The sequence below is a fragment of the Salmo trutta genome, chromosome 10 (assembly GCF_901001165.1).
Source record: "Salmo trutta chromosome 10, fSalTru1.1, whole genome shotgun sequence".
Taxonomy (NCBI): domain Eukaryota; kingdom Metazoa; phylum Chordata; class Actinopteri; order Salmoniformes; family Salmonidae; genus Salmo; species Salmo trutta.
Window position 1 is genome coordinate 13,798,765 of NC_042966.1, and position 11,646 is coordinate 13,810,410.

Genomic DNA, 11,646 nt, shown 5'->3' on the forward strand with positions numbered 1-11,646 from the left:
ATTTTATTTTTTTATTTCTCACATATTACTGCACTGTTGGCGCTAGGAACACAAGTGTTTCCCTATACCCGCAATAACATCTGCTAAATATGTGTAAGCGACCAATAAGATTTGGACCATCTGTTTAGCAGGGTATCAAGAGACCGTTGATTTATCTTGTTTACTCCCGTCAACACTTTTTTTAAAAAAACAGTTGGATAGCAATCTGTGTCTCAGGATCCCGTGGGGAGAGACGGTAAATGTGCAGGTGAGAAGATAATATGGAATCTACTCAACTATTTCACTATGCTACAAATTGATGCATCTAATCTCTGAACTTTGCTTGTTAAACTTTTACTTTATCTTGTCCCATGTCAACAGCTCCTGACAGTTGTCAATGTAAAGGGAGACCACAAAGAAGAAACAGACCCCACTAAGTCTGATAGGCAAAAAGGATGTGAACCTTAAGACAGTGTTCCTTTAGTGTTCCCCAACTGCTCAGCAGTAAACGTTAGCAAGGCCATTGATTTATCTAGTTTACTACTATCAGTACTTTAGAAACAGTTGGATAACAACAATCAAATCAAAGTTTCTTTGTCATGTGCACCGAATACAACAGGTTTAGACCTTACAGTGAAATGCAAATAGTCTGGGTAGCCATTTGATTACCTGTTCAGGAGTCTTATGGCATGGGGGTAAAAGCTGTTGAGAAGCTTTTTGGTCCTAGACTTGGCGCTCCGCTACCACTTGCCATGCGGTAGCAGAGGGAACAGTCTGGCTGGGGTCTTTGACAATTTTTAGGGCCTTCCTCTGACACCGCCTAGCATATATGTCCTGGATGTGAGGAAGCTTGGCCCCAGTGATGAACTTGGCCATATGCACTACCCTCTGTAGCGCCTTGCGGTTGAATGCCCAGCAGTTGCCATACCAAGCGGTGATGCAGCCTGTCAAGATGCTTTCAATGGTGCAGCTGTAGAACCTTTTGAGGATCTGAGAGTCCATGCCAAATCTTTTCAGTCTACTGAGGGGGAAGAGGTGATGTAGTGCCCGACTATGTTTGTGTTTGGACCATGATAAGTCCTTAGTGAAGTGGACTCCGAGGAACTTGAATCTCTCGATGCGCTCGTCTCCTTTGTCTTGCCAATATTGCTGGACAGGTTGTTGTCCTGTCCTAATCAAATCAGATGTTATTGGTCACATACACATGGTTAGCAGATGTTAATGCGAGTGTAGCGAAATGCTTGTGTTTCTAGTTCCGACAGTACAGTAATATCTAACAAGTAATCTAACAATTCCCCAACAACTACCTAATACACACATCTAAAGGGGTGAGTGAGAATATGTACATATACAGTTGAAGTCGGAAGTTTACATACACCTTAGCCAAATACATTTAAACTCAGTTTTTCACAATTCCTGACATTTTAATCCTAGAAAACATTTCCTGTCTTAGGTCAGTTAGGATCACCACTTTATTTTAAGAATGTGAAATGCCAGAATAATAGAGTGATTTATTTCAGCTTTTTTTTATTTCATCACATCCCCAGTGGGTCAGAAGTTTACATACACTCAATTAGTATTTAGTAGCATTGTCTTTAAATTGTTTAACTTGGGTTAAACGTTTCAGGTAGCCTTCCACAAGCTTTGTACAAAAAGTTGTGTGAATTTTGGCCCATTCCTCCTGACAGAGCTGGTGTACAGTGGGGGGAAAAAGTATTTGATCCCCTGCTGATTTTGTACGTTTGCCCACTGACAAAGAAAGGATCGGTCTATAATTTTAATAGTAGGTTTATTTGAACAGTGAGAGACAGAATAACAACAATATCCAGAAAAAAACATGTCAAAAATGTTATAAATTGATTTGCATTTTAATGAGGGAAATAAGTATTTGACCCCCTCTCAATCAGAAAGACTTCTGGCTCCCAGGTGTCTTTTATATAGGTAACGAGCTGAGATTAGGAGCGCACTCTTAAAGGGAGTGCTCCAAACCGCAGCTTGTTACCTGTAAAAAAGACACCTGTCCACAGAAGCAATCAATCAGATTCCAAACTCTCCACCATGGCCAAGACCAAAGATCTCTCCAAGGATGTCAGGGACAAGATTGTAAACATACACAAGGCTGGAATGGGCTACAAGACCATCGCCAAGCAGCTTGGTGACAACATTTGGTGCGATTATTCGCAAATGGAAGAAACACAAAAGAACTGTCAATATCCCTCGGCCTGGGGCTCCATCCAAGATCTCAGCTTGTGGAGTTGCAATGATCATGAGAACGGTGAGGAATCAGCCCAGGACTACACGGGAGGATCTTCTCAATGATCTCAAGGCAGCTGGGACCATAGTCAACAAGAAAACAATTGGTAACACACTACGCCGTGAAGGACTGAAATCCTGCAGCGCCCGCAAGGTCCCCCTGCTCAAGAATACATATACAGGCCCGTCTGAAGTCTGCCAATGAACATCTGAATGATTTAGAGGACAACTGGTGAAAGTGTTGTGGTCAGATGAGACCAAAATGGAGTACTTTGACATTAACTCAACTCGCCGTGTTTGGAGGTGCAGGAATGCTGCATATGACCCCAAGAACACCATCCCTACTGTCAAACATGGAGGTGGAAACATTATGCTTTGGGGGTGTTTTTCTGCTAAGGGGATAGGACAACTTCACCGCATCAAAGGGACGATGGACGGGGACCGTCAAATCTTGGGTGAGAACCTCCTTCCCTCAGCCAGGTCATTGAAAATGGGTCGTGGATGGGTATTCCAGCATGACAATGACCCAAAACACACGGCCAAGGCAACAAAGGAGTGGCTCAAGAAGAAGCACATTAAGGTCCTGGAGTGGCCTAGCCAGTCTCCAGACCTTAATCCCATAGAAAATCTGTGGAGGGAGCTGAAGGTTCGAGTTGCCAAACGTCAGCCTCAAAACCTTAATGACTTGGAGAAGATCTGCAAAGAGGAGTGGGACAAAATCCCTCCTGAGATGTGTTCAAACCTGGTGGCCAACTACAAGAAACGTCTGATCTCTGTGATTGCCAACAAGGGTTTTGCCACCAAGTACTAAGTCATGTTTTGCAGAGGGGTCAAAATACTTATTTCTCTCATTAAAATGCAAATCATTTTCTAACATTTTTGACATGCGTTCTGGATTTTTTTTTGTTATTCTGTCTCTCACTGTTCAAATAAACCTATTAAAATTATAGACTGATAATTTCTTTGTAAGTGGGCAAACGTACAAAATCATCAGGGGATCAAATACTTTTTTCCCCCACTGTAACTGAGTCAGGTTTGTAGGCCTCCTTGCTCACACATGCTTTTCAGTTCTGCCCACAATTTTTCTATGGGATTGAGGTCAGGGCTTTGTGATGGCCACTCCAATACCTTGACTTTGTTGTCCTTAAACCATTTTGGCACAACTTTGGAAGTATGATTGGGGTCATTGTCCGTTTGGAAGACCCATTTGCGACCAAGCTTTAACTTCCTGACTGATGTCTTGAGATGTTGCTTCAATATATTCCCATTATTTTCTAGCCTCATGATGCCATCTATTTTGTGAAGTGCACCAGTTCCTCCTGCAGCAAAGCACCCCCACAACATGATTCTGCCACCACCGTGCACGGTTGGGATGGTGTTCTTCGGCTTGCAAGCGTCCCCCTTCCCCCGTCATTATGGCCAAACAGTTCTTTTTTTGTTTCAACAGAACAGAGGACATTTCTCCAAAAAATACGATCTGGAGTTTCTGGAATTTTCCAAGCTGTTTAAAGGCAGTCAACTTAGTGTATGTAAACTTCTGAACCACTGGAATTGTGATACAGTGAACTATAAGTGAAATAATCTGTCTAAACAATTGTTGGAAAAATTACTTGTGTCATGCACAAAGTAGATGTCCTAACCGACATGCCAAAACTATAGTTTGTTGACAAGAAATTTATGGAGTGGTTGAAACACTTAGGTTGGAGTCATTAAAACTAGTTTATGTCAACTTCCAACTTCAACTGTAAATATATGGATGAGCGATGGCCGAGCGGCATAGGCAAGGTGCAATAGATGGTATAAAGTACTTTATATACATATGATATGAGTAATGTAAGATATGTAAACATTATTAAAGTGGCATTATTTAAAGTGCCATTGTTTAAAGTGACTAGTGATCCATTTATTAAAGTGGGCAGTGACTGGGTCTCACTGTAGGCAGCAGCCTCTCTGAGTTAGTGATTGCTGTTTAGGAGTCTGATGGCCTTGAGATAGAAGCTTTTTCAGTCTTTTGGTCCCAGCTTTGATGCACCTGTACTGACCTCGCCTTCTGGGTGGTAGCTGTGTAAACAGGCAGTGGCTCAAGTGGTTGTTCTCCTTGATGATCTTTTTGGCCTTCCTGTGACATCGGGTGCTGTAGGTGTCATGGAGGGCAGGTAGTTTGCCCCCGGTGATGCATTGTGCAGATCGCACCACCCTTTGGAGAGCCTTGTGGTTGAGGGCGGTGCAGTTGCCGTACCAGGCTGTGATACAGCCCGACAGGATGCTCTCGATTGTGCACCTGAAAACGTTTGTCAGGGTTTTAGGTGACAAGCCAAATTTCTTCAGCCTCCTGCTGTTGCGCCTTCTTCACCACACTGTCTGTGTGGGTGGACTATTTCAGTTTGTCTGTGATGTGTACGCCGAGGGACTTAACTTTCCACCTTCTCCACTGCTGTCCCTTTGATGTGGATAGGGGGGTGCTCCCTCTGCTCTTTCCTGAAGTCTACGATCATCTCCTTTGTTTTTTTTACGTTGAGTGAGAGGTTGTTTTCCTGACACCACACTCCGAGTGCCCTCACCTCCTCCCTGTAGGCTGTCTCATCATAGTTGGTAATCAAGCCCACTACTGTTGTCATCTGCAAACTTGATGATTGAGTTGGAGGCGTGCATGGCCACGCAGTCATGGGTGAACATGGAGTACAAGAGGGGGCTGAGAACGCACCCTTGTGGGGCCCCTGTGTTGAGGGTCAGCGAAGTGGAGATGTTGTTTCCTACCTTCACCACCTGGGGGCAGCCCGTCAAAGTCTAGGAGCCAATTGCACAGGGCGGACGCGGCTTGGGATACCATTTGGCCCAGCAGCCATGCGAGGGTTAAATTGGTGATCATCACCACCAATTTAACTAGTGTTTATAATTAAGAAGAGTCAGATCTACAAAGTTGGTCTCAATGCACAAATTCAAACTCTTTTCAGACATGTATTTCAATCATTAAGATGACAATACTTCCTCTGATAAACTTTTACAGCTCTATGATTCCCCTTTCTCCGCTGCTGGTATATTGGAAGAAACAGCACACTTTGATTTCCAACTTTATATGGAGGGGAAAGCGCCCTCGGATCAAAAAGTGTTCTGGAGACCAAGACCTCCCTGAATTTAAATTATCTTTATTGGCCTTTATTCTAGGCCCACTACATGTGGCTGAACCCCAATGTCCCAGTGGCCTGGTGCACCCTGAAGGAGAATTTAGCAAAACCTTACAGGGTCCACAATCTGGCATATTCCAACATCTCTATCAAAAAGGCAAACTCACCTTTGGCCCTATCATCACGCAAATGCTTATAATATGGCGTTCAATGAGGAGGCGTTGCAAATATATTATGAATCATCACCCCCATATGCAATTGTTTAATATTTAGTCTCCTCTTGGATGGCCAGACAATATATTTTCCAGCTTGGAGGGGAATTCATAATCTCGCTGACATTGTGGACAGTTGTAGTTCCAAGACTTGGAAAAAGCAACACAATCAACCTGGTTCTTAATTTTTCTTTTATTTGCAGCTTCGTTCTGCTCTATGTGCTTATGGAGTACACTGGGGTTCAGATCTAGTGTCTCATCCTATCCATAAAATAATGACAGCAAGGGTAAGGGCATAGTCTCCAAATTATATACTGTATACTGCTACTCAAATCAACATACAGTACTACCAATCTATTCAAAATGGAACAGAGATATACCAGCAGTAGATACTGAATTAACTGGAGTACTGTCTGGTCCAATATCACATTCTCATCAAGAAACCTAAATCACCAAATGACCCACTACAATTTTGCCCATATGAGATGCGACTCCAAAAAAAGGGATAAACATAAACTCAATCCCTGTCTGTATGCTCTGCCCCCAGGGTATGCCTGACACATTTATTCATATAGTCTGGGAGTGTGCTGAGGTTTTCTCCTTTTGGCAATCTGTCACTTCATCCTTATCAGGCATTTTGTCTAAATCCATCTTCCCAATGTGCTACTGCTCACCGATAACTCTTCACTGAACTTAACATACAGGCAGAGAAGGATTTGGCTTACCAGCCTAACAGTAGACAAGATAATGGTTTCCTTACGATGGCAAGTCCCACACACTCTGCCACATCATTTATTCATGAACATAGCTCAACTTGAACTGTCAATGTCTTGGCTGCATTGTGCAAAATCTGAAAATATGGACTGCAACACTCCCCAGTATAAAATCATTACTTGAATATATGTACTTAAGTTAGCAGTCCTGGGGGGGTTTGAAGCGGTCACAGCACAGCACATCGGCACTGTGTTGGGAATGACTGATCATCACTTTCATGCGTGTAGGCAGTCACCCAGAAGAAAATCTTTTCAACAGTCACCACGTTGAAGACAGCTAGTGCTTGTGGCCAATCAGTGGTCAGCTCTGAGGACAAGGGAGATAATGGAAAAGCTCTGTAGCTCACCATGGTGATTAGTGATGGTATGTGGATTCTTATCAAGGACCAGTTTCTCTGTTGAGTGCTCTTGATGTAAATGTCCCGCATTGCTTCATGACTACTGTATGGCTCTCAATTGAAATCAATAATCAGATCTAACCAAGCAGGGGAACATACACCCCCCCAATCTGTCTCAACATTGATTTTTACCTCTTCCAGCTACAGCAGCCTATTGTTTCTGATTAAAGTCCTGAGTGTTTCCACTCTGGCCAATAGGTGTGAGAAATGACCTACAGAGAGGTGTCATTGGTATGGAGCCTTGGCAGAGGATGTGATTTGTTATTGGATATCTTTTGTTTCCAGTTTTAAAGGCCCAAAGCAGCCATTTTTCAATCATTTCTGGGTAACAATTAAGTACCTTACTGTGATTGTTAATTTTTTACCATTTTGATTGAAAACAAATACCTTATACATGTTATTTGTCACATGCTTCGTTAACAGCAGGTGTATTCTAACAGTGAAATGCTTACTTACAGTTTATTTTCCAACAATGCAGAGTTAAAAAATAGAAACAGTAACACGAGGAATAAATTCACGGTGAATAAGTAATAAAAATAATTAGTAAAAATAACATGGCTATACACAGGGAGTACCAGTACTGAGTCGATGTGCAGGGGTATGATGTAATTGAGTTAGCTGTGCACATATACACTGAGTGTACAAAACATTAGTAACACCTGCTCTTTCCATGACAGTGAATCCAGGTGAAAGCTATGATCCCTTATTAATGCCACCTATTAAATCCACTTCAATCAGTGTAGATGAACGGGAGGAGACATGTTAAAGAAGGATTTGTAAGCCTTGAGACGGATTGTGTATGTGCGCCATCCAGAGGGTGAATGGGAAAGTCAAAAGATTTAAATTCCTTTGAATGGGGTATGGTAGTATGTGCCAGGCGCACCAGTTTGAGTGTGTCATGAACTGCAACGCTGCTGGGTTTCCCATGTGTATCAAGAATGGTCCACCACCCAAAGGACATCCAGCCAAATTGACACAACTGGGTCAGGGTTACCCTAACCCTAACTCTGGGCCAGCATCCCTGTGGACCGCTTTTGACACCTTAAAGAGGCCATGCCCTGACAAATTGAGGCTGTTCTGAGGGCAAAAGAGGGTGCAACTCAATAGGTGTTCCTAATGTTTTGTACACTTAGTGTAGGTAGACAGGGTTGGGTAGGTTACTTTCTAAATGTAATGTTAGTTACATGTACAAAATTGTACTCATCAACGTAACTTTTGGATTAACCAAACTCTGTATCGTAATCTGATTACTTTAATTTACTTTTACGTTACTTTCACCTTAAGAGGCATTGGAAGACAAAATGAAAATTACCAATTAAACAACCTCTATTGTAGGGTAAATCAATATTAGAGTTTACGTAGCTGGCTATAAATGGATGTTGCATTTTACTTTATGGGTTTATTCTAACCCATTGTTATCTACTACAGATAATAATATGATTAGGATATATATTTACATTAAAAACCAAGGTCTGTCAGATTTCCAGTCATTCCAATTAATTTACACTGAACAAAAATGTAAACACAGTGTTGGTCCCATATTTCATGAGCTGAAATAAAAGATTCTCCAATTTTGTGCACAAATTTGTTTACATCCCTGTTAGTGAGCATTTTTCCTTTGCCATGATAATCCCTCCACCTGACAGGTGTGGCATATCAAGAAGCTGATTAAACAGCATGATCATTACACAGGTGCACCTTGTGCTGGGGACAATTAAAGGCCACTCTAAAATGTGCAGTTTTGTCACACAACACAATGCCACAGATGTCTCAAGTTTTGAGGGAGTGTGCAGTTGGCATGCTGACTGCGGGACTATCCACCAGAGCTGTTGGCATATAATGTAATGTTAATTTCTCTACCATAAGCCACCTCCAACGTAATTTGAGTGAATTTGGCAGTGTGTCCAACCGGCCTTACAACCGCAGACCACGTGTAACCACGCAAGCCCAGGACCTCCACATCTGGCTTTTTCCCCTACGGGATCGTCTGAGACCAGCCACTAAGACAGCTGATGAAACTGTGGGTTTGCACAACCTAAGAACTGCTGAACAAACTGTCAGAAACCATCTCAGGGAAGCTCATCTGCGTGCTTGTCATCCTCAGCAGAGCCTTGACCTGACTGCAGTTCAGTATCGTAACCTTCTTCAGTCGGCAAATGCTCTCTTTCGATGGCTTCTGGCTCGCTCTAAAAATATGCTCTTCACAGAGGAATCCCAGATTCAACTGTACCAGGCAGATGGCAGACAGCATCTGCCTGGGATGGCGTCATGTGGGCTAGCGGTTTTCTGATGTCAACATTGTGAACAGAGTGCCCTATGGTGGAGGTGGGGTTATGGTATGGGCAGGAATAAGCTACGGACAACGAACACAATTACTGTAAAATCAATGGCAATTTGAATGCACATAGATATTGTGACAAGATCCTGAGGTCCTTTGTTGTGCCATTCATCTGCTGCCATCACATCATGTTTCAGCATGATGATGCACGGCCCCATGTCGCAAAGAACTGTACACAATTCCTGGAAGCTGACAATGTCTCAGTTTTTCCATGACCTGCATACTCACCAGAGATGTCACCCATTGAGCATGTTTTGGATGCTCTGGATCGATGTGTACGACAGCATGTTCCAGTTCCCGCCAATATTCAGCAACTTCGCACAGCCATTGAAGAGGAGTGGGACAACATTCCACAGGCCACTATCAACAGCATGATCAACTCTATGTAAAGGAGATGTGTCGTGCTATATGAGGCAAATGGTGGTCACACCTGATACTGACTGGCTTTCTGATCAACTCCTCTAGCTTTTATTTAAGGTACCTGTGACCAATAGATGCATATCTGTATTCCCAGTCATGTGAAATCAATATATTACGGGCTAATTAATTTATTTCAATTGACTGATTTCCTTCTAACTTTTTGTTCAGTGTATGTACAAAAATAGAAGAGGGTATGCTCAAAAGGTAAAGTCAACTCTAGATCTTCTATAATAAATCAAATACATTTTATTGGTCACAAACACATGGTTAGCAGATGTTACTGCTTGTGCTTCTAGTTCCAACAGTGCAGCAATATCTAACAAGTAATCTAACAATTCCACAACAACTACCTAATACACACAAATCTAAGTAAAGGGATGGAATAAGAATATGTACATATAAATATATGGATGAGCAATGACCGAGCGGCATAGGCAAGATGCAATAGATGGTATAAAATATAGTATATTACATATGGGATGAGTAATGCAAGATATGTAAACATTATTATTAAAGTGGCATTATTAAAGTGACCAGTGATCCATTTATTAAAATGGCCAATGATTTAAAGTCTGTATGTAGGCAGCAGCCTCTGAGTTAGGCTGTTTAACAGTCTGATGGCCTTGAGATAGAAGCTATTTTTCAGTCTCTCGGTCCCAGCTTTGATGCACCTGTACTGACCTCGCCTTCTGGATGGTAGCGGGGTGAACAGGCAGTGGCTCGGGTGGTTGTTGTCCTTGGTTATCTTTTTGGCCTTCCTGTGACATTGGGTGCTGTAGGTGTCCTGGAGAGTAGGTAGTTTGCCCCCAGTGATGCGATGTGCAGACCGCATCACCCTCTTGAGAGCCCTTCTCCACTGCTGTCCCTTTGATGTGGATAGGGGGGTGCTCTTTCCTGAAGTCCACGATCATCTCCTTTGTTTTGTTGACGTTGAGTGAGAGGTTGTTTTCCTGACACCACACTCCGAGTGCCCTCACCTCCTCCCTGTAGGCTGTCTCGTCATAGTTGGTAATCAAGCTCACTACTGTTGTCATCTGCAAACTTGATGATTGAGTTGGAGGCGTGCATGGCCACGCAGTCGTGGGTGAACAGGGAGTACAGGAGGGGGCTGAGAACGCACCCTTGTGGGGCCCCAGTGTTGAGGGTCAGCGAAGTGGAGATGTTGTTTCCTACCTTCACCACCTGGGGGCGGCCCGTCAGAAAGTCCAGGAGCCAATTGCACAGGGCGGGGTTGAGTCCCAGGGCCTCCAGCTTGATGATGAGCTTGGAGGGTACTATGGTGTTGAATGATGAGCTGTAGTCAATGAACAGCATTCTTACATTCTTCACCGTCTGGGGACTGCCTGTCAGGAAGTCCAGGATCCAGTTGCAGAGGGAGGTGTTCAGTACCAGGGTCCTGAGCTTGAAGGAGACTATGGTGCAAGAGCCATTTCTCCAGCAAGAATTTTGCTCTGACTTTCTGGGAGTGGTCTGAGTGGGGAGGGGCAAACTGAAAACTAGCTGTTATTGGCAGAGAGGTTTTGAACTCGCTTTCTTATTGGTCCATTAACTAGTTAATCGCATAGTGACAGGCCAAAACCCAATCCCACCAAAACAGGCTGAATTTCAGTCTTTTCAAAAAGCTCTTACACTTAAAGGGCATTATCATAATTTCCCAGTATTAATCCAACCTCATAGTAGCTGCATTTGCATTTGTTTAAGCTGATTTCCAGTGACATTTATAAATCCATAACAATGAGCTAATGAGGCGAGATTTTACCTGGCATAGAAAATGTGGTCTCTCGTCAAGACATTGTTGTTCAGAGGAGCTAGCCAATAACACAGCTAACACAATCACTTCAAACTGAATATGGAAAGACTGCAAACTAGATGCACTTTGTTTCGTTTGACCTGTTTTGTATTGATATTTCTTAGTATACATATCCATAAAAATTTGACTGATTCGTGATTTTGTCTGGCTGAGAAAAACTGCCTGCCTGTTTGTCTCATCCCGACTCCCGACACGTTCATTACTATGTGACAGCTGGGGATCGAATTTGAATATTGAAACAATGTTGCAAATGTCAGAGAGACAGACTGTAAGGTTTATACAAATCTCCGCTGTTGAAAACTAAATTAAAGTATGTATTTCTTTTTTTAATTTATTTA